This window comes from Lissotriton helveticus, chromosome 6 (assembly GCF_964261635.1).
Source record: "Lissotriton helveticus chromosome 6, aLisHel1.1, whole genome shotgun sequence".
Lineage (NCBI taxonomy): Eukaryota > Metazoa > Chordata > Amphibia > Caudata > Salamandridae > Lissotriton > Lissotriton helveticus.
The window spans coordinates 1,645,811,203-1,645,836,520 of NC_136067.1; positions in this window are offsets into that span (position 1 = coordinate 1,645,811,203).

Sequence of the window (25,318 nt, forward strand, 5' to 3'; positions counted from 1 at the left end):
CATTACCAGCGGACGCTCTTGTGCTTTTTACATTTTTAAATATGGATGTCCCTCCTATGCAACCTCCCACCCTGCAGCTGCTGACACTGTTCCGCAATCGCATGCTAGAATATTATGGCACAATGCCGTTGGCGATATTAAGCACGGCATATGGATTATCTTTTCGATTCTCCTACTTCACCTGTGTCCAGCCTGTATTTCACTGCCTGACCTGTGATTTCGATTGGGCCATTGATTTGTGTCTCTGCGGACCGGTTTCTCCTGACGTCGACTTTAATCAGCTGATGACTCCTATCATTACTCACGAGTTGGTTTGTCCTGGCGAAAGGATTATGGCTGTGGCATTGATGCATGGACTATTTGGTCCCTGGAATTTACTGGCGGCAGCACAGTCTTTCTTGGAACAGAGCTTTCTTGAAAACCCACCGAGCTGTCCTCTGATGGTGATAGAGGATCCGGTGCTGGGAGAGCACGTATGTTCTTTTCCGCTTTTAAATTGGATGGCTTTTCGGATGAAGACGGTGACTTCCTATTGGAGGCTGTTGCAGCTTATTTTGCATACACAGTTATGTCATAGACCTTTTTCATGTTTGATATGCTGAGTACTAGCATTTCATTGACAATTCATTGACTTATTTGTCAAGTTTTTATTATTTAGCTTGCCTATTGGCTTAAGACTCGATAAAGTACTTGGCTGTTTTATTTTTCTTTAGCATTAAATTTTCCTAGTTTTTAATGCTTTACCTTGCGGACCGTCCACATATAAACTTGCAATCTGCTCTCATGAGATGGCCCTTCTATTATCTTATTCAGTTCGTTTCCGGATCATGGGGAGGTGTCATCTAGGTCCTGGATATCTTTACACCGTGTTAAGTTAGCATGGGCTCATTACCGGTTTAAACGCCATTTTTCCTTTTTTGCAACTTCTGCACACGACACTTAGTTGTTGCTTTAGCTTTCAACCTAGTAGTTCATCGTGGTTTACATGAGAATAATATGTTATTGCTCTACTATCTGCTTTGCTTGTTAAACTATATCTGTACAGCGAGTGCTGAAGTTTCAAGATCAACACGATACAGAATTGTTATGAGGTCTGATCTCCACGACTTCATACTCATAACATAAGTGCAACTTCTGCCAATTCTGGGCATGAGGCGGGTTTTATATTGCTTTGCCGAACACACATACACAACAGTTGATGCGGTTCACATGAAGAGAGAGCTGGTGTATGCTGATGTGATTCCTTCAAATCTAAGACACTAAAGTATGGGCACGCCCTAAACCAACACAAAGAGACCTTCTTAGCAAAAAATATAATATGTGTATTAGGGAGGGTGAGATATAAGCAGCCGCGGGCCGTGGAGGGAGTTACGGTGGGGCAGGGAGGCGGGGAGGGGGAGGGGCAGGGTGGAGCCCTCTCCACCCTGCCCCTCCCCCTCCCCGCCTCCCTGCCCCACCGTAACTCCCTCCACGGCCCGCGGCTGCTTATAAGTGTTGCTAACTCTTATTCATTTACAGCATGTTAACATACTGTCACCATTCGCTTTTTATGTACTAGTAACTATGCTGGTAATTTTGCTACTGATAATATGTGTACTTGTATTATCTAAGATACTACGCCTGAGAAGACGGCATTAGTAAATAAACATTTCAAATACACATGTGTTCTTCTTAACTACTTGTTCTGGTTTCTAAGAAATATATAACGACCGACTGTTCATGAGTTCCACGTATCCTGAGGTACTATAAGTTCATATTCTGGATTGTCTAAACATTGAGAGTTTGTTATATCCAATGTGACACTGTACCTAGCTTGCTAAGGGGTTTTGATTACTAAGGTGAGTTTTGGGACACCCTAATTCGCCGAGGTTCCAATCCTCTGTCCACAGTTCTGTGTGAGAACAGAAACCCTGCGACAGGGGCACTCCTGAGCCTTGCTGGAGCTTCATCACACTTGCGATACAACTCCAGCAATGCGCCACCTTTACGGCACAGATACGTCACGCATCTGTGCTGTTTTTGCCCCATGATGCGCCGCATTGTAAATGCAGCACACCATAGGTGACGGAACAGCGGCACAGAATGACTAACACATCCCTGGTGATGCGCCAGTCATCATAAATCTATCCCTATGCTTCTTATCTTGTTAGAGATGAACCGCCATATGTATCATCAAAGTTTTTTGCATTTCCTAAATAGCGAACTTTAAGGAATAAATAGCGATTCTTTACCATTCCTAGTTTGCGATGACCTATTTGCTAATTACAAATTACCCATTCATTTCCATGCAGCAGGAGGCCCATAGGAATGAAGGTGCAATTTGCGATTAGCAATTACCTCATCGCAAATTACGAATTTTTCCGAGGGTGCAGGGGTGTCTCAAGAACACCCTGCTGCACCCCCGAAAAAGAAATTTGGGGGCATATGGCGCACATAAATTTTGAAAACATTCCTTTACCTCAAAAACGATTTTCTTTTTTTTTATATATTCATACTTTGAGTTTCAAAACAGTCTCAGAAACACACCAATTTGTCTTCAGCAGAGCAAAAGGTATGCACTCCAGAGTCTGCAGCTATCAAAAGCACAGAAATGCTGTAATTCCTCACACATATCTCTCATGTCACACCAATCAAAACTCTTCCCTCACTTTTTTTCAAAGCAAAACCCTGCCCCCTCTCTGCTTTTTCTGCATAGCAACCACCTCTTGCAAGACCTCTGGTGTTTCCAAGTTCACACAACAATGTTGCAATTGAACTCTGAACTCTCAGTGCACCTGCATATCCAGAGCATTCTTTCATTTAATGATTTTTTCTTCGCCACTCAAAATACATCTTTCAACGAACTCATCCATGCACACTAACTTTCTGTTTTCAGCAATCAAAATCCACCAATCACTCTTACTGCTTCATTAACACAGAAACTCCTCAGTTTTTTTCATTTTACACTCTCATTTTTTCAACTGCCATTTCATTGCCACACTTCATCTGACTGCAGGAGAACCTTCTCTCGCCATGTTTTCTGTCTGGATTGTTGGACATAGTTATATCTATTGGGCTCAAAGGTACGCTGAAAACAGGAATTTACCTAACCTCAATTTACAAGATGTGGAAATTAAGTGGTTTGGCCACAGAGGATTAAAATGTCACCAATTGATACCATTGGTGAAAACCTTTATGCATTTGCCAAAACCTGACCTGTTAATTGTGCACTGTGGAGGTAATGATTTGGGCACTTTGACTGGGGTAGGTCTGGAAATGCTTTTAAAGGACACCTTTGAGCAATTGATGGCACTTTTTCCTCAGACTGCCTTGGTATATTCAAATATATGCCAAAGACAAAAATGGAGGTGGTCAAACCAATTTTGTCCACAAATTGAGAAATCGAGGAAGCATGTAAACAAATCTGTTTCAGCTTACATGAGAGACCATGGAATGGGCTCCCTGTACAACAATAACTTGCGTTACTACATGCAAGATATCTACAGAGGAGATGGAGTTCACTTCTCAGATGAGGGCAACAGAATTTTCACTCTGAATTTAAGACTGTGCATTGGTACCTACTTATAAGTACCTAAATGTACCATAAACCCAAAAGCTCTTCTCAGAGCTACCCTACATCTGATCACTCACAATTATTATTTTACTCTAACTTTTTTCACTAATTTTCAAGAAAGTACGCTCCCCAGAACGCTTCCCGGTTCGCGAACCGGGCGCACTCCACGCAAAAAAACTAAAAAAACGGTATATTTTTTTTTTGCCCTGCGAGACCCTTTCAAGGCCTCCACATCAAACCTAGGGGGTCAGGGACGATCTACTATGCCCCCTTATGGTCATTTGCCCCTTCGCTTTGGCCTCCTCTTGTCTCTCGATCCTACCGAGAGACAAGATGGCGGCCGCTACGGACTGTTTGGAATGTTTACAGACGCCGAAGAACCAATCAGCTTCGCAAACCTCCGTAACGCGAAAAGTACGCGAAGCGGAGCGCTGTTACAGATATATATCTTTTTTTGAACGTTAATTTCTCAAAATCCACTGGAGCACATATATTGAGACCTAGCAAAGGCACATCGGGCTACCAGTCCCTAATATTTTACCAAGTTTCGTGCAAATCCATTCAGCCGTTCGATTATTATTATTATTTTTTTTTTTTGCCCCGCGGGGCCCTTTTAAAACCTCCACATCAAACCTAGGGGGTCAGCGAGGATCTACTATGCCCCCTTATGGTCATTTGCCCCTTCGCTTTGGCCTCCTCTTCTCTCTCGATCCTACCGAGAGACAAGATGGCGGCCGCTACGGACTGTTTGGAATGTTTACAGACGCCGGAGAACCAATCAGCTTCGCTTCACAAAGCTCCGTTGCGCGAAAAGTACGCGTACTGGAGCGCTGCCCGGTCCGCTGTTACAGATATATATCTTTTTTTAAACGTTAATTTCTCAAAATCCACTGTAGCACATATATTGAGACCTACAAAAGGCACATCGGGCTACCAGTCCCTACAATTTTGCCAAGTTTCGTGCAAATCCATTCAGCCGTTCGGGCTAAAAGTGAGGCCAACCGCCCTATGGAAAACTCAATGTTAAAAACACGTTTTGGGACCCCCCTTTTTTCTCGGCCCCCCCTTGACGAACCCCCCCCAAATTTTCAAGGGCTGCTCAGAAACAAAATGTGCCATTTTCCTGAAAATTTCAGCCAATTCCGTCCACAAACGCCAAAGTTATTAGACATAGAATTTTCAAAAATCCCATAGAGAAAAAATCCTAACTATATATACCTACTGGCGACCGCCAGTAGGTAATATATATATATATTAGTAAAGTATAATAATTAATAAACCTATGCTTACATATACTTACATTTAGGATGTTCTCCGATTTGACATTCTGGTGATATTTTAAAATGTGTTTAAAATTTGATATTCTCGTACCACACCTAATGATGAGACCATAATACAATTATATTCTTAAGAAAACGAACATTTATTGTCTGAGGTATTCTAAGGACAAATAAATGAATGAGCATTCCTAAATGATTTCTTGGCCACCAGAACACAATGAGGCCATGCGTAAAATAAAAGCAACTAAATAAATATCATTGTAAAGCCACTGTCAGTCTTACTCATTGAATGTCACTGCTGAGAAAATGACAAGCATTTAGCTCAACAGGCCAGTCGACTCCTGCTGCGTGTTCTCAAGAACAGACTGTGCCAGGCCCTTAATTGAATACACTTAAGCGGAAGGCTTGAACATGGATTCCAATTAAAACATTTCTATGGTAAATATGTTTTGAGAGAAATACAGCGAATTAAAGCTGCCCTGCTTCGCATTAAAATGTCTGTTCAGACGATTACCCAACTAGGTGTGACCTTAAAGCTTTATTCCCTTCAAAGTTCGTTTAGAGCTATTTATTTAGCAGGTCTCACAAAAATACCTACATGTTTGTTCACTTTCGATTTGTTCATAAGGTCGCACTTTTGACCAGAGTGAGGAGGGCGCTCTCTGGGGACCGCCGATTCTCGGTTAAGGCGGCAATGCTGTGGAATGCCCTGCCTGGCATGATTCGAACTGAACCCAGCTATCTGAAATTCCGGAAGCTTCTTAAAACATTCCTTTTTCCCAGTGATCCCTAATTAACGGTACCCTCTTCAGTCTGCTCTTTGTTCTTCAGCGCTGGGACACTCTCAGGCAGCCATGCGCTTAAGAAATCAAATTTCATTTCATTTCATTATATCGGCCAATTCATAGTGTTCTGTTGAGCATCATATGGGTCGTGAAGGGAAAAGGGCTACTGTGGAAGTTAGGGCCAAGCCAGATTCGGCGAGGTGTTCGTTACCTGACATTTCTTAGTCACCGTTTGGGAATTCCACAGAGGTGAGTATGAACAGCACTGTTTTCAAGCGGCTCCTGCAACATAAGTAATTTGCTGCAATTTAAAAGTATGGTTTTAGAGTCCATTCCCTGAACACCAGCGATCTGCCTGCCGTTGCCAAAAAAAGCATAGCTGGAGACTAGTGACGAAGTTTGACTTTATGTACCTGAATGTGATGTAATATGGAACCAGTTTCTGTAAGTCGCCAGGGTTTTTTTTCTCAAACAGGCTTGATGCAGAATTGTTTACATTTGATCTTGAGCTCCAGAGGGAACACATGGAGTGATTTCATCGCAGGTTTTATGCGACTTGGCCCTCGATATAGTTGTAGCGAAAGTGTCCTGTCAATATCTGTGACTCTGTATTACCAGCCTCCACCTGGCTGCCATTATTGAGAGTGTAGGGAAGAAACAGCTTCCACGTGTATGCACAGTACAGATGGAACAGGGCATGCTGTTCACAGTACCTGTCATCTGTTTTTTTTCTGACTGCAACAGGACATAAAGTCAGGTAAGAATTATTGGGGCTATTATGGATTTGAGGTGTGTCCTCCCTCTACTTCAGTCTTTGTTTCTTATATCAGGGAGCATTTTTGTTCCTTCCTCTGTATGCAGGACTTTGTTTTCTTTAAATCATCCCCTCCACTTCATTTGGATGCTTTGTAGAAATATAGGGAAATACTACCAGATAAAGATAAAGATGTATCTGGGTTCTTCATCTGGGGAGCTGTTTATGAATCGGGCACACCCCTGGGTGATCCAAACAATGTATTCACCAGAGACAATGTTACATCTGGCCTTCAGGGGCTAGAGGATCTTTATGAAATGGATCTCAAAGCTCTTATGAAGGTTGTGCATATCGAAGTCAGGATATCAATGGTACTAAATATTAAGGACAAAATATCGAAAAACAAATATCAACAGGTAAATCTAGATTTTCTATATCAAACCAAAATAATGCACAGCATGCTACAACTTAAAGTCAAACTCTTCATAGATAACATAGGCCTCAGTTTTATCTGCTGTGTATTAGCTTCTAAGGAGCATTTAGGTTAATCATCGAAGTGCTCACACACTAGCCCTTTACTTTGGGTATATATGAATTAATCAGGACATTTACTGAAGGGGCCTTAGTTTTAGCATGTGCCTATTCTTTTAACTGGTTGTGCATTGGCTAATACTGTGTTTTTGTATCATGCAATGGTTTGAATGAACTAAATCATGTTTTATAAACTTCACTTCACATAAATAACAAAGCAGTAGATTACTTAAAAAGGAGAGCCAAAAGCATATTAGAAAATACTTAGTAACCCAACAAAGTCCCCAAAAACTATCACAAAATTTAAACAAACATAACAAATTCATTAGGTTTTATAAATAATGAAAATAATATTTTATTATATCATCCTAAAAATTAAATAAAATTCCAGTGTTTATTAAGATTGAAATAATACAATTATAAATCACTTATTTAACCTCTTCCATGATCATGACGAGCTCAGCTCGTCATGAGGCACGGTTGAGCTGTGCTCATGACGATCTGAGGTGGTTTCCCAGCTGTGCTGAATGTTCCAAAACAGGTGTGGTCATGACGGTCTGCTCGTCATGAGTGCAGCTCCACTGTGCCTCATGACGAGCCGAGACGCGACGAGCCTAGCTCGTCACAAGCACAGCGGTGCCGCGCACGGCCCCCCTGCCCCCGCACAACAGGTGAAAACGCCCCGCAGCGACGGGGTTCAAAAAGAAATTAACCATCACCAACCGAACAACTAAACAACTAAAAAACAAACTCTGACCATCACATAAATTACTTACAGCACATAATCCACAGAATTCCAAATAACAATTGCATAATATTTGCACAAGCAGTAAATGATCACATTTCCTACCCAAAGAAATGAAATAAATAAAACTTACTAGTCTATAGCTGCACATCTTCCTCTTTATCCACGTAGACATAAATAGTAAATCACCATTCAGCGACGACATCACGGACTTCGTCAGCCCACATGCCCTCGCCTCCGAGAACTACATTCTTTTAGGAGACCTCAACTACCACATTGAAAACAAACACGACAGCAACACCGCCACCCTGCTGGACAACCTGGCCAATCTCAGACTCAAACAACTTGTTGACACCCCCACCCATGTAGCCGGACACACGCTCGATCCTATCTTCACCTCCAGCAATCACATCTCCTTCGATCGTACCACAGCTCTCCACTGGACGGACCACAGCTGTGTTCACTTCAGCTACAAATCCACCCTGACCCACAACCGCCCACAACCTATTCCTCGGAGAAACTGGAACAAAATCACCTCCGACCAACTCCTCACATCACTCAACCAAAACCCTCCCACCCTCTCATTGGACCCAAACCAAGCGGCTACCAATCTCAAGCAATGGATCACCCACAGTGCTGACGAATTAGCACCCCTGAAAAAGCACCAGATCAAATCAGCCAGCAAAAAGGCTCCCTGGTTCAATGATGACCTTAAAAAATCCAAGAAGCTATGCCGCACCCTGGAGAAAACATGGAGAAAAAACCCGAACACAGACAACATGGCCATCCTCAAGGCAGCCTCCCGCAAACACCACCAACTGATTCGATCCGCCAAGAAATCAGCATTCAAGGATCGTCTCGACAACAACACTCACAACAGCAAGGAACTTTTCAACATCGTCAAAGAATTCACCAACCCCACCGCAGCATCTAACGACATCACTCCCTCCCAAGACCTCTGCGATGCGTTATCCTCCTTCTTCTACAACAAAATTGCCGACATCCACAACAGCTTCAAGAATACTTCCAGCGATCAACCCACCCCACCCCCCTCAGACCCTACTCCGCCAACTAACAACCTTAGCGCCTGGAACCCAATCACCACTGAAGACACCATCCGCCTAATGAACTCAATCCACTCTGGCTCACCAACAGACCCCTGCCCCCACCACATCTTCAACAAAGCTGACTCAATCATCGCACCCCATCTCCGTGATGTCATCAACTGCTCGTTCAACTCTGCCACCTTTCCAGAAAGCTGGAAACACGCCGAACTCAGCGCCCTTCTGAAGAAACCCACAGCAGACCCCTCTGAACTTAAAAACTACCGACCCATATCCCTCCTCCCATTCCCGGCCAAAGTCATTGAGAAAGCCGTCAACAGCCAGCTCGCCGCCTTCCTTGAATCGAACAACTCCCTTGATCCTTCTCAATCCGGGTTTCGAGCCAAACACAGCACCGAAACCGCCCTCATTGCAGCGACTGACGACATCAGAACACTACTGGACAACGGAGAAAGAGTGGCCCTCATCCTACTCGACCTCTCCGCCGCTTTCGACACAGTCTGCCACAGCACCCTTATACAACGCCTCAGCAACATCGGCATACAAGGAAAAGCCCTGGATCGTCTCATTCCTCGCTGGGAGGACCCAAAGAGTCCGACTTCCCCCATTCAACTCAGAGGCCACTGAAGTCATCTGTGCCGTACCACAAGGATCTTCACTCAGTCCCACCCTCTTCAACGTTTAAATGAGTCCACTTGCCTCCATCGCGCGTCAACACAACCTTAACATCATCTCTTACGCCGACGACACCCAGTTAATCCTTTCCCTCACCAAAGACCCTATCACCGCCAAAAACAACCTTCACGAAGGCATGAAACAAGTAGCCGAATGGATGAAACACAGCCGCCTAAAACTCAACTCAGACAACACGGAGGTGCTCATCCTAGGATCTTCACCTTCTGCCTGGGACGACTCTTGGTGGCCTTCCGCCCTGGGCACAGCACCCACACCCACAGACCATGCACGTAACCTCGGCTTCATCCTAGACTCCTCTCTCTCGATGTCCAGACAAGTCAACGCAGTCTCATCCTCCTGCTTCAACGTACTTCGCATTCTCAAAAAGATCTTCCGCTGGATCCCCCTCGAGACAAGAAAGACTGTCACCCACGCACTGGTCACGAGTCGTCTAGACTATGGTAACACACTTTACGCCGGAATCACAGCAAAATTACAGAAAAAACTCCAACGCATCCAAAACGCATCAGCGAGACTCATATTAGACATCCCTCGCCAAGATCACATCACCGGACACCTAAAAGACCTCCACTGGCTTCCAGTCAACAAAAGAATTACATTCCGCCTTCTCACCCACGCACACAAGGCCCTCCACAATCTAGGACCCGAATGCCTCAACACTCGACTGTCCTTCTACAAACCCACCCGTTTTCTGTCGTCTGCATTTATCTGTAAAAATCATTAAAAACTAGAAACTGGAAGCCTTAACTATACCTAACTTGTAAACCTGTCTCCTAAGCCTCCCCCCAGAACCATTAAAGAGCCGTATAAAATGTCTTACCTCTTTGGACAAACAGCCACACCTTACCACAACCCAGTTCCGGAAAAATAAACTAAAAAGCAAAACAAATAGATTACAAAATAGAAGGTAGTTTTAAAAAAACAGGCCGCTAAATGAAACTAAAAAAAAGACTGTCTCCCCACAGAAATGAATGGAAAATAATGTACCAACGTTGAATACATGGATGAAAAAATGTAAACAATTAATAAACATATAAAACATGTAAACAAATAGTGTAAAATGTATTTATTTTAAAAATGGTAAAGTACAAATTTAATAATTATATTAAATATTTACAATTATGTAATATTTACTGAAAAAAACATGGTAAATGATCTTGAAAATATGTAAATAAAACAATTAAAGAAATGTTGAAAAAAGGGTTAAACAATGGAAAATAAAAGTAGAGAATGTACAACATACAATAGTATTTAAATATAATTAACTTTTTTTGTTTAATAATAAACAATCGTTAAAATAATTTTTACTTAACTATGCATAAATATTTATTTTTATGATGAAATATATCTGTTGTAAATATGAATATAGTAATTTGATAAACTTTGAAAACATAAGTAAAATAAGTAAATGTGTTACAGGTCTTTATTCTATAAAAAAATGTAATTAATGATATTATTGCTTGCTAACATACTAACTACTTTATTATATTTCTAAACACTGACAAAACTAATCAAATAAGACAAACTATTTCTACTACAAACAAATAAAAGTTAAACAAAGGATTTTAGACTAAATTTGTAAAATAAATAATCACACTCCATCATAAACTATATTTAAGAAAGTATTGGGCATAAAAGGGTGTAATTTACTATTCCCAAACCAATCTATTCCAATTTGGGGAAGGTGATGTACACTAGAAGGGTGACATTTACTATTCCCAATCCAATCATTCCAATTTGGAGAAGGTGTGGGACAGTGACGAGGTAAAAAATACAATTTCCACTCCAATCTCAACCAATCTGGTGACGGTGTTGGACACTAAACGGGTGACATATAACATTCCTATTCCTATCTAAACCAATTTGAAGAAGGTGTGGTACATTAAAAGCGTTTAATTTACTAGTCCCACTCCAACCTATACAAATTTGGAGAAGGTGTTGGACACAAAATGGTAACATTTGTTATTCTCACTCCAATGAGGCAAATTTGAAGACGATATTGGACACTAAAAGGGTGACATTTACTAGTCCCACTCCAAAATAAACCACTTTATGGAAGGTATTGGACAGCAAATAAATTACATTTACAATTCCCACTGCAATCTAACCATATTTGGGGAAGGTCTTGTACACTAAAAGGTTGACATGTACTATTCCCACTCCATTTTAACCATACCGGGGGAAGATGTTGGACACTAACGGGGTTACATTTACTATTTCCATTGCATTCTAGCCATATAGGGGAAAATTGTTGGACACTAAAGGGTCCACATTTGCTATTCCCACTCCAATCTAACAATACTGGGGGAAGGTGTTGAACACTAAAGGGGTGACATTTATTATTACCACTCCATTTTAAACATATTGGGGAAGATATTGCCACTAAAGTGGCAACATTTACTATTCCCACTCAAATCTAACCATATACCGGGAAGGTATTGGACACTAACGGGTGACATTTGCTATTCCAACTACAATATAACCATACTGGGGGAAGGTGTTTGACACTTAAAGGGGCTACTTTGACTATTCCCACTCCAATTCAACCATGTGGGGAGAAGATGTTGGACACTAAATGGGCGATACTTACTATTGCCATTCCAATATAACAATATTGAGGGAAGGTGAGGGACACTAAAGGGCAAACACTTACTGTTCCCACTCCAAGAAGGCATTGGAGTCTAAAAGGGGTGACGTTTACTATTCCCACTCAAATCTAAACATATACGAGGAAGGTGTTGGACCCTAAAGGGGTCACATTTTCTATTTCTAGTCCAATACAACCATATAGGGGGAAGGTATTGGACACTTAAGGGGTTACTTTTACTATTCCCACTCCATTTTAACCATGTGGGAAGAAGGTGTTGGACACTAAAGGGCAGCGGTGGCCAATTCATTAGAGTGGAGGAGCGCCGCTCCCTGCCGCCAGCAAATAAAACGATAATAAAATGGGTTTTAAACCTGTTTTATCATTTTATTTTTATACCCTGGTCCAGCCCCAGGTTTCTGACGAGTCTTGGGGGGCAGGTCCAAGGGCTGACACTGCTGGTGGGGGAGTGGTGGGCACTACCTTCACTGCGCATAAGGTGTTGTGCCGGCTGTCTCAGACTGGCCAAACACCTCATGTGCAGTTAAGCTCTCTCCAGCCACAGCAATGGCTGGCTGTCTCAGGCCAGCCAAGCACCTCATGTGCAGTGAAGCTCTCTCCAGGCCCAGCTGCATTGCTGGGGCTGGAGAAAGCAGGTACAGGCTCCCAGTCTGCCAGGGAGCACAAGCTGCCGGCGCTCTGGCCAATCCTGACGCTGCTTTCAAGCATTGTCAAGATTAGCCGCAGTGTATTCTGGGAGCCTGTGCCCAGAATCAGGAAGAGCACGATGCAGGTGGACACGGTGGAGGCATTAAGGTACTTTTTTAGCTTTTCATAAAAAATTTGCCCCGACCCCACCGCGGGCCACTACTGCTAAAGGGGTGACATTTGCAATTCCTACTCCACTCAAAGATTATTTGAAGAAGGTGTTAGACACCAAAGACGTGAAATTTACTATTCCTGCTACCATCTAAAACATTTTAAACAAGGTGATTAAAATGTAATGTTTTATATACACAACCAATACTCCATACTCACACACAGTTTTTAAACTATAAAATAAACTAAAATGTTATCTAATCACACACTAACTAAAACTGCAAACATATATATTCATATTGAAACATTAACATAAAGAAAATAATACTATTGAGGGGGCGTGGCCAGGCGCCGACGAAGATGGCCGCCTAGCCCGGGAGCTCCTCCGAGCCAAAACCCTTCACCCCACTAAAATCCGGAATAAGCCGCGGGTGTTTCACTCCACCTGCAACACTGAATCGGCGAGGTGTAGCGGAGCCGAGCGAGCCCACTCCGGTCTCGCTGCCTGCTTCTGGAGCCGCGCTGCGTGCCTGTTGCCTGGGGCCGGGCACCGACGGGAAGCGCGGGTGCTTTACTAGCGGCCCAAGCGCCACGAGAGGCCCGGCTTTAAGGCCTTGTCGGGGGTGGTGCGGCGCTCTGGCGGGACTGCGCTATAGCCGGTGCCGCAAGTGTGGGACTCGTGAGGTGAGGCGCTAAATCGGAGGGCCCACTGACATGGGCCAGTCGTGCCGCTGGCTTCCGGTATCATCTGTGGGAGCCAGTGAGGAGCCCGGCCAGGTGTGCAGTGGGGAGCACGGCCCGGTTGGGGTGAGGCCGGCGGAGGGCCTTGAAGATCGGAGTGGACATTGGCTGGGAGTCCGGTGGAAAAAAAATGACGGGCAAAGCGGAAGGCGCCGTGTTCGTGCCTGCCGGGGGCCTACTACATCGCAGGAGCCCATTGGGAGAACAAAGGAAGGCCAGGAGGGCCGGAGCGAGCCCGGGGGCGGACAGAAATGGAGGCCATTGCAGACCCCTGGAGAGATTGTGTGGACCTCTGGGCTGGGGTTGCTTGCAGCCAGGTAACAGAACAACGAACATTCTGGGAGCCCATTCTGGGTAAGAGGCCTATTGCAAGCAGGCTGACACGGGGACTGCTTATCTCCTTTGATGCGGCTGATTGAAAGTGGTGGCTGGTGGCGGCGGCTGCAGAACAAATTAATCGAGAAACGGCAGAGAGTGTATTGGGAGTTCCACTTACACCGGGGCCCTGACTGGTGGTCGAGGGCCTGCCCGGTTGGCTTGGTGGCTTGGGAGACGGCACGGAGGGAGAGCCTCGGACCCCGGTGGGGTGCCGGAACACAGCAGTAGCATCAGACGATTCCCCGCTGCGAGATGGCGGTCGTGCACTGCTGCTATGAGGCCCAAACAAAATACCAACACGCAGTCCAACAAACTGGATAAATATACAGTACAGATGGGGACACCACAGGCCGAGGGCGCGACGGGGGACCCGGCCGGACAAAAAGAACCGTCGCTGGCTACCATCATGGCAGCCATACAAACGCTTGCCGCTAATCTGGAGACAAAAATTGATAAGGTCTCTATCGAGGTCAACATGCTACGTGCTGACCTCATCAAAACCTCGGAAAAAGCCAAAACCAATAAAGCTGATATCCGGGAGCTCCAAACATCGACCAGGGGTGTGGAACAACGTGTAAATGAACTGGTGCACCGACAGATGGCCATGCAACTGGAAGACCAGGAAGGGAGAGCCCGCAGAAGTAACATTCGCGTGGTGGGGGTACCGGACGATTTGCCCAGTTTTGAACTCTTCCTGGAAGACCTGCTCCTAAACCACCTTAAGCCTATACAGCTGTCAAACATCTACACAGTTGAACGTGTCCACCGTGCATCTATCCTTAAACCCAAACCAGGGGCTGCGCCCAGGACAATAATTGCTAAAATCCTGAACTACAGGGATAGGGACGCCATCTTACAGACAGACAGGCAGGTGGGGGACCTGCATTACGAAAGTGACACAATTTGTTTTTTTCCGGACTTCACCCTTCAAGTGCAGAAGGAGAGGCGCTCCTTCGCAGGTGTTAAGGCAGCACTGAGGGAGAAAGGAGTCAAAAATATGATGTTTTTTCCTGCCAAACTCAAAGTCATTGCCGGGGGCAAATCCTTGTTCTTCACCTCGCCATCAGCTGTGCAGGATTGGATTGATCTGGAGTCAACAAGAGCTAGGGACCGGACTGGCGGTGAGAACTGGAGAGATAATCAGGCTGTGTTGCCAGCATCGACGGCCGGGAGGTCAGATGTGGATGGACAGAGTCAACGTTCCTGGAGATCGAGTTCTGTGAGTCCTCGCTGGGGGACCCTTCAAGAGGCGGCCGAACACATTGAAGGCGATAGAACTGCTGACGTGAACTTCTACTTAATGTAACGTATTGCGGGACTTGGTGCTGGAGGGCGGGCCATTTATGCCTTTTTCTAGTTAATCATGAGTTTGGGGGGGGAAGAAGACCCCTCCTCAAAGGGAGGGGGGCCAAGTTCAGACTGGCATTGATGGTGGTTGGTCCCCTCCTCTCTTAATTGATCAGTCGACCCATACAGGCCCCCGGCTGGAACACTGGCTGCCCAGGACACGGCACTGACTCTAAATGGATGGAACTTAATCCTAATGGAGTGTAGGCTTTTGTGGTACAAAGTTATGAAGTATGTGGTGGGGATGGGTGGCGGCTGGAGTTGGGGCCGGTGCACGCTCCTCATAGAGAAGGACTTAACAGGAGGGCAGGAAGTTTTTTTTTGTTAGTTTTATTCCCATTCCAGGTTGGGTTGAAAGGCGCTCTGCTAATTGGGGATGTGGGTAGGTTGAAACCTACAGAGCAGGGAAGCAGGGAGGGGGCTTTGGGGGGGTGAACATCTATTTGGGCATGGGGGGAGTTGGGGGAGCAGTTGATGGGGTGGTTGGGGACAGGGGGAGAGGTTTGGAATGGTCACGCCGGGAATGTACTGACACAGTTTTGCAATGTACCAGGATACACAGGGCTGTTTTTCGGTAAAGAGTGGTTATGGCTAAGAAGTGGGATAAAAGCCTCAAGATATTGAACTGGAATGTCAACGGGTTGGGGGACAAGTTTAAAAGGACCATTGTATTGCAATTTGTTAAACGACACCTCCCAGATGCGGTACTTTTGCAGGAGACCCACTTGTTAGGCAACATGTGCCATGCGCTAAACAGATGGGGGTACTCTTTGGCTATTCACTCCGGTTTTACCTCTGGGTCCCGGGGGGTGGGAATCCTTCTACGTCGTAGCTTCCCCCTCGTCATTGACCATACAGAATCCGACCCACTGGGGCGTTTTGCGGCTGTTTTGGGGAAATGGGAGGGGCGTAGGCTAAACCTGGTAACGACCTATATCCGGCCGGGTCCCCAAACTCAATCCTGCCAAGACCTGGGTAGGCTTCTCCTTTCCCTTCCGGAAGGACAACTCCTAGTGGGGGAGACGTTAATGCCGTGGTATCAGGGGACCTAGCTAGACACCCATCTAGGGACATACCGTTGGGACGCCTGTGGCTAGCTGATTTCATTGAGGCGTTTGGCCTGACTGATCTTTGGCGTCTCCGACACCCGATGGATAAGCAATATACCTTCTTCTCAGGCCCACATCGCTCTATTTCACGTATAGACTACATTCTAGCACTTATGCACCAGGGCACTACAATTCAGGAAGTCACACACTTAGCAAGGGGCATCTCGGACCACTCCCCGATATTGACCCTCCTCACAATCGGTGATTGGCGGGAAGGGTGCATTGTACCGATCAACGCCTGGTACCTTCGTAGCGAAGAAATGAGGAAGACACTGACTCTCTCAATTGACCGTTACTTTGAGAGCAACGACGGTTCGGTAGAATCACCAGTAGTACTGTGGGAGGCCTTCAAGACCGTACTCAGGGGGAGGTCCTATCTGCGATCGCTGGCCGTCGCAAGGAACACGAGGCGCAGGTGGTAACTGTTGAGAGAGATCTTATTGTGCTGGAAAAGGCGGCGCAGGCTGACGGTGACTCAGGGACTATTCACCAGATGCAACTCAAAACGGCGCAATACAGGGCCCTGGCGATTGACGCCGCTAAGAATCTAGCTAAAGACAGGGAGGGCAGAATATACGACCAAGGTGATAAGGCGGGTAAGCTCATAGCCTGGCTCGATAAAAAACAGCAGTAACTGGTAGCCGAGCTTAAGGCTGAGTCAGGAGCCGTTAATACGGAACCCTGCGAAATAGTCAGGGAATTTGCTCTGCACTTCCAGAGGGCCTACAGTAGAGGGTCTGACCAGCCGGAGGAGGACTCTGTTGCCTTATTGGCTGACATTCGGCTGCCTGCTCTCTTTGAGGCTGAACGGCACACTTTGGAGGCGCCACTCACCATCGAGGAGCTAGATTGGGCTAGTAGGGATCTTCACCCGGGAAAAGCCCTTGGGCCCAATGGTCTTCCGATCGAGATGTACAAGCTCAAACCGGATGGCCTTAGCCCGTACCTAAAACGCATGTTTGAGGAAAGGAGGTAGAGGGGTGTTTTACCACGAGACCACCGTATAGCCACAATCGCGGCCATCCCAAAAGAAGAGAAACCGAGAGATTCATGTGCCTCCTACAGGCCCATATCTTTACTGAATGCAGAGCCCAAAATCCTGGCCAAGGTCCTCACCAACAGGCTCAAGCCAACTACACTGGTCCACCCGGACCAATCGGGCTTTATGCCCCACCACAACACTGCGCTCAACCTCCGCCGTCTTCACGGAGTGATGGGATGTTGTCAAACTATCCAAGAAGATGCGGTTGTGGTGTCACTCGGCGCCACAATGGCATTCAACGCGCTTCATTGGCCCTATATGATGGCAGTCCTTCAGAAATTGGGCTTTGGCCCTAGCTTTATTGGATGGGTACGCCTCCTTTATTCCGAGCCCCTGGCCCAGGTCACAGTTAGTAATAAAACCTCTGAGGTTTTTGCCTTAGGAAGAGGGACGCAACAGGGGTGTCCCCTCTCACCTTTGCTATTTGCCCTTTCTCTAGAACTGCCTGGATCAGACAGGATTTATCTCTGAAGGGGATCCGGTGGGCTGAAAACTGGGAGGACAGGAGTTCGCTTTACGCGGATGACATCCTCCTCTATCTCACGAAACCTCGAAGGTCTTTCATAGCAGCCTTGGACATCTTCACCAGTTTTGGGAGGAACTCAGGGTATAGCATCAACTGGAGTAAGTCCCTTCTGTATGTCCCCCATGGCGACCCCCGACTATCCCTCGAGATTGCCCGATTAAGGAGGCCACAGACGGATTTAGGTACTTGGGAATTTTCATCTCTAAAGATAACGCCATTATGTATAAGAGGAATCTTCTGCCACCTTTATAGCAGTTTAAACGGGACTCCTCCACCTAGCAGAAGCTCCCGCTGTCCCTATTGGGTTGGGCAGCGTTTTTTAAAATGATGGCGCTGCCAAGATTCCTATACGCCCTACAAAACTACCCTGACTTGGTCCCGCAGTCATACTTTGCGTCCGTCTAAGCCACACAAAGAGATCTACTATGATCCGGAACACCCAAATATCCCTACAGAAACTGACACTGGGATGGTTTGATGGGGGCATGGTGCTCCCGGACATCCGCAAGTATTACTGGGCCGCACACCTTTTAGACATCAACCAGGGCACCTACTGCAACGGGAACGACCCGGGATACGGAATGGGCTGGTGGCTCCTTCCTGGCGGGAATTTTGACCACCATTTTTTCTAAGTTGCTAATAAAAAGATTTTTTTTAAAAAGAAAAGAATACTATTAATAATCAATATCCTTCTTAAAATATTTACTACCATTCCTAAACCATGAACCATACAATAAAAAGTGAAATCATAATCCAAAATAAACACGTATAAAATAAAAAACATTGAAACCAATGTTTTATTAAAAAATTAAAACATACATTTTTAATATAAAATTGTCATTTAAAACAAAACAAATACGAAAATTGTAATATTGAAAGTTATTTTTTACAAAAAATATAAACATTGTATTTAACAAATGTCAAATTATACTACTTTATTACATTATTTTCATATATTTTACATTTTCAGATTATTTTTATAATTTCATTCGATTTTTGGTATTACATTTTTTTTAAATGCACTAATATATATTTTAATTATTTAGTTTATTAAAAATATAAAGTAACAAAAAATGTACAATTATAATTTGCACATTATTAAAATAATCAACATAAAATTAACTTAAAAATATCCACTTTTTATAAATCTTCCCACCCTTATCCCATAAAAACCCAATATACCGCTACAAAAAAAGTATAAAACCATTATTAATACACATCAATACAATTAAAAATAAACACTTCAACAATTTTATAACTAATAAATTATCTAACTAAAAACACAATTTTAAATTGTAAACATATAAAATCAAACACACCACAATAAATTACATACTAATTCACACTTACAAACAATATTACATACAACAATTTTCTTCATTGATATTTTTTACAATATTAACACTAAAAACAACATTTTTGCCATTGATATTCCTGTCTATGATATTTTTGACATCTCAATATTCTTGACATGATATTTTTGTACCACAATACTTTTTTTCAATATTTTTTCCAAACACCTCCCTTCCAAGGACAAGTGCAGGTCTAGAAATGCCAGTAGAATGAGGGTCAAGAGATCATGAAGGGCCAGAGCGGGCGCTGGTGTCGGATGTTTGTCGGGGAATCTTGTGGGCCAACTGCACTTGTCTATCTAACCCTGAGAGGTCCCTATTTTTCATGTCTGGCCCCTCAGCCGCCCGGAGTGCATTGGATCACCACCCGTGCCTAATCTCGAGCAGCCCAAAGTGCTCCAGAAGCTATGAGTGCACAGGGCTACCATGAAAGAGCACAGTCTGTCCCCAACCAAAGTGCTCCAGAAGCTATGAGTGCACAGGGCTACCATGAAAGAGCACAGTCTGTCCCCAACCAGGCACAGATGCCTGGACCCTCCAGTCCGTTGACTCTGGCACCCCACAGTCCTCCTTCACCTCCTTGTGGCTCTTTCCTAAGCAAGGGGTCCGCACCCACCTCAGCAAGGCTTCAAGAAGCAGTGTTACTTAGTCAAAGGCCCTAAGTCCCCCCAGCTCCCTGGTGGAATCCAAGCCAGGTTCGCAAATTAAATAATGGGGACCTCTCAGGCTGTGGTTCAGTGCACCATTGTTGACCCCTCTTGGGAGTGCAGGGACCCTTGGTGTCTTGGGCTCACAATCAGAACCAGGTGCTGACACCTATCACTGTTGGAGGGTGAAGAAGGGCCTCCACACGTCCCGGGCCTCAGGTGCAGCCTTTGGGCTTCTGTCTCAGCAAATGGTGGGAAGCGAAACTAGGAAAGCCGCAACTATCCAGGTTTACAGTGCCCAATTTCCTGGGCCCCTAAGCGTAGCAAACAAGCAGGCGCCTTTCTCTGTGTGTGCCTTGTTCCCCAGGGCATGACCTCTTGAAATGAGCCTGCTGACCCCAGCCAATTTCAGCACCCGAAGCACTACCAGCATTGTAGTACAGTGCATCAGCTCCCTGTGCTGGAGACTCATTATCTGCCTGGCTCCACATTCAGGATGTATTGACACAGCGTGGCGGCAGAGCTCAGGAAAGAGCGGCTGCCATGTTTGTTGTCTTAGCCACGCCCTCTTCTCTTCTCTTTATTTCTTCTCAAACCATTTGCATTCCTGCCCCCATTCTACTTTTCTTGCAACATAGATGCTGAACCAAAAACAATTTGTTCTATCTTCCGGGGCTTGGACTGGCCTAAATGGCCTTAATGTGTGAGGGTCATTCACTTCTCTTTCACACACCCTCAGGGAGTATGAAGCAAACACCACATATTAACCATCGCCCTACATTACTGACACTTCATCCAGAATTGTGGCAGATTTTCCTCACCTCAAATTGAACTGCACTTTTCCTGTTCTCCACCATGCAACACCTTAACGCATAGGTTGTTCAGAGCCTCATCTTTGGCCTTGACACTCTCACTGTTCTATGCATATTAGTCTTGGAGGGAATAAACCAGACCACAGTGGGAAAGTCTGGCATAAAGGAGAGATGTGCCATCATTTTTAAAGAGGGCAACATCTTATTTTCTTCTCGAAATGCTATTCAAGGAGTTGCACAACCAGTAAGTTGATCCCCGAGGTGCCAGTACAGAATGGAGAAGTGATGTGGCTTCACTGGAGTTGGTAGGCGACTCCCAGGTGCTAGAAATTTCCAATTCTATTTATGAACATCTGCACAGGGAAGAAGGGTTGAGAAGAAGAAGAGCATGAGAGAGGAATTGGCATAGGCTGACCACCTCACTCCAGGTGATTACAGGGAGTAACTCCAGTTCTGAACATTTCTCTCCTAATCATTGATTTTAGATGGGTTTGCTTGAATCATTTAATGGGAACAAAACAGGAATATACTGCCCAGAATGCATTAGGCTGTCACACAAATGTCCAGAACTGGAAACAGTGATCTGGAGAGAGGTGGTCACCCTAATGGATGGCCAAAGTTGAAGAATTCCTGTGGGGGGTGAGAGAGAGTACTCCATGTTGTGCTTGTTCTCCTGAACTTTAGAGTACTGTGTCTCCAGTGCTTGTGGCAGCAGCTCTCTTACTTCATCTAAAGACCAATAGAGAGTGCACTCACTTGGAACTATGAGGGAGGGGGTTGCCATTGGCTTCTATGGACTGTTTCTGTCTTTTAATGCCCCATGGGTGGAGACTAAAGGCTTGACACACTGGCAAATCCCAAGTGGCTGAAGGTCTGGGTGCTTGTAGAATGCAGGCAAGGAGTTGGTCTGCCGTGAGGATCTTTTGGTCAGCTGGCAGGGAGATCCCAGGTCAGGGGCCCACAAGGCGTGGACAGGAGATCTGGTCGAGATTTCTACACCCAACCTGCTGTTAAGGTGGAGAAAGCAGCTATTGATGGACAGAATGCAAAACAATGTCATACATTCACCCCAGTACAGATATCTGGGCCTAAGTCCATCGTTTTTCTGCTCACCATGCCATTCCAGTTTGGACCCAGCCATATGCAACTCAGTCTTGACCCTGCACCCATTGGGAACAGTCCAGCCCAAACTGCCATGCCAGGCCCTCCCTGGACTGGAAACAAGCATCCTAGCACCGGTTTTGGGTTTCACCCCTCATCAGCCAGGATAGCTTGACTCCAGTGGAATGGAGAGCACGGGACCCACGTCTGGGCATACCGAATCCACTTGGGGTGACAAATGCAAAAAGAACAATTGATGAACAGAATGCAGAACAATGTCACACATTCACCCCAGTACTGAGATCTGGGCCTAAAGCCATCGTTTGTTGCTCACCATGCAATTCCAGTTTGGACCCAGCCATATGCAAATCAGTCTTGACCCTGCACCCAATGGGAACAGTCCAGCCCGAACTGCCAGGCCAGGTCCTCCCTGGACTGGAAACAAGCATCCTAGAACCGGTTTCGGGGTTTCACCCCTCATCATCCAGGATAGCTTGAATCCAGTGGCATGGAGAGCACAGGAGCCACATCTGGGCATATCCATCCCACTCGGGGTGATAAATGCAAAAAGAACAATTAATGGAAGCTCACTCAGTGAACAAGCATTTGCAATGCAATAGGTGTCACATTATTTAAGTTTGAGCTATTGGCATTGCTAAATAATGCAACACTAATAGCTCAAACATTAATAATGAGAGACCTATTGCATTGCAAATGCTTGTTTAATTTGCGTATGTTAAGTATTTATAAAACAGTGCAAATACATGAAGGGAACATTTGATCTGAATACCCCTAAAGGTGACTTGTCATCTATGGTGGTTCAGAGTCATGTTCAAGCCATGTTTCTGAAGTCTTTTTACACTGATGATTGTGTCACTCATGGGTGAGTCTAGGGACCCTTCAATGAGTGAAACTCATTAAAACAGACTCAGTGTAAGTCTACAGAACACTAGCAAGTGAAAAAAGAAAGGTCAGCGAAAGTCCAGACGATACTATTAAGATAATGGAATGACGGTCCAGAGAAAACCTAGAAAGGGAAAGCCAACGCAGTAAATATGTGCCATCAGGAAGAGAGGAGAGACATAATAATGGTTGTTCATTGGAATGGGTAAGTGCCCTGCAAGATATATATGGATGTTCTCTAGCCCGGAGTGTCCAATTGTCTGTATTTGGTATCCTTACTTTTATTTCAGCCCTGACATCATGCTAATCTAATCATGCACTCACAGGCCCAGGCCTGTCTCTGATTTTATGAGGTCCCTCGCGAGCCCTGTGGCCTGGAATGGCACACCAAGCACAACCTGGTTATGTGCAGGGATCCTAGGATCGGTTTCTGGCTATCAGCCTTCATCAGCCAGGATAGCTTGACTCCAGTGGCATAGTGAGCACGGGACCCACGTCTGGGCATACCCTTCCCACATAAGGCAAACAGCAAAACACACAAGATGATGGAAATAATGTTGCACATTGGCAAAACATTCACCCCCAGTCACAGAGCTGGGTTTAATCCATTTTTATTTTGCTCAGCACGCCACCCCAGTTCGGACATGGCCATATGCAGATCAGTCTTGACCCTGTGCCTCATGGGAACAGTCCAGCCCGAACTGCCAAGCCATGTCTTCCCTGGACCGGAATCAAGCATCCTAGGACTGGTTTCTGGCTATCAGCTTTCATCAGCCAGGATAGCTTGACTCCAGTGACGTAGAGAGCACGGGACCCACGCCTGGGCATACCCTTCCCACATAGGGCAAACAGCAAAACACACAAGATGATGGACGGAGTGTTGCACATTGGCAAAAAATTCACCCCCAGACACAGATCTGGGTTTAGTCCATCGTTATTCTGCTCACCACGCCACCCCAGTTCAGACATGGCCATATGCAAATCAGTCTTGAACCTGTGCCTCATGGGAACAGTTCAGCCTGAATTGCCAAGCCAGGTTCTACCTGGACTGGAAACAAGCATCCTTGGGCGGGTTTCGGGCTTTCAGCCCTCTTCAGCCAGGATAGATTGATTCCAGTGGCTTCGAGAGCACAGGACTCACGTCTGAACATACCCGTCCCACCCGGGGTGATAGTTGCAAAAACAACAGTTGATGGACAGAATGCAGAACAATGTCATACATTCACCCCAGTACAGAGATCTGGGCCTAAATCCATCGTTTTTTGCTCACCAGTTATGGCAGCATACCATATTTTCAGAAAAGATCATTAGTGTGGCGAGACCTTTTCTATCTGTGGCATAGGGAGTGAGCCCTACTGGCCTAATTTAGTAATCTTCTGCTATTATGTGTATGCCCAAAACCTTGTGCTGGCATTCCATGAAAATGTTGAGTGTATGTGCATGTAACACATGTTGATAAGTCGTGTGTATGAATGTGCCTTGCACAGTGCAGTGGGATCAGCTTTAGATGCCTGGCCCTGTCAGAGTACAACACAGAGGGCAAGGGCTGTTCTCCCATGAAGTAGAAGTGTATTGCCTTGATTCATGTAGCTGCAGGAAGAACTGTACACTAATGTGAGGAGGATGGAGACATGGCAAAGAGTTTCTGACTAGTCTACTTGAGCACTGCCATTTGATGATAGGTGGCACTGCAGTCTCTGTTGTAGTGTAAGGAAGTTTCTAAATGAGGTCTGCACGATTGTTTGTCTCTGATTACTTCTTCATTTAGACTGATGACGACTAGGTGCTGAAATCCTACAACTCACTGTGTTCCAGGCTGGAGACAGCCCCAGTGCTGCCTGCTGAGAGAAGCATCACTCCATATAAAGGCTGTGTTTGAAAAGCAGCCAGAGAAGGTCACTTGGAAGAAGACCCACCTCCACCCAGTTCTGCAGTTTGAGACAGTGGATTCGCATCCCTTGTCTAGAGTTTGTGCATAAAGCCATCCGACTTTATTCCAGCGCCAAGTCCATTATGACTAGGCCAAGGGAGTGCTAAACAGAGGACTAAAACTACTACTTTGCAACCCAGACTGACATCTGGAAGCCATTCTTCTGGAAGCAAGAAGTATGAATTTTCTACTGGAGGAGCTGTGAATCTGACTGAGGCATGTAGAATCCTCCCTGCTGGAAGAAGTCTGTTTGACCCTCTAGGAGCACCGACTGTCCATGACGAGAGAGGCTCAACATGTCCCAGTAACTGAGGGATATCCAGAGAGAGCTAGCTGTCTGAGTGCTAGCTAGGTGTGGACTGTGTGCTGAAGGTCATCTTGGTCTCCCACCACAGCTACCGGTGAGAACAGCAAGTGCAATGACAATTGTAGGCCTAGATGGAGCTGCAACTCCTGAGAACATTGTAGGTTGGGAAGGGGGCTTCATCTGCAATGAACACCATAAGCCACAATGGAAGCTGCAAATGGTCTACAACTGCTATGATCACTGTAAGCCCAGGCATCGGCTGCAACTGCCATGATCACCATAGGACCTGACAGGGGCGGCAATTACTGT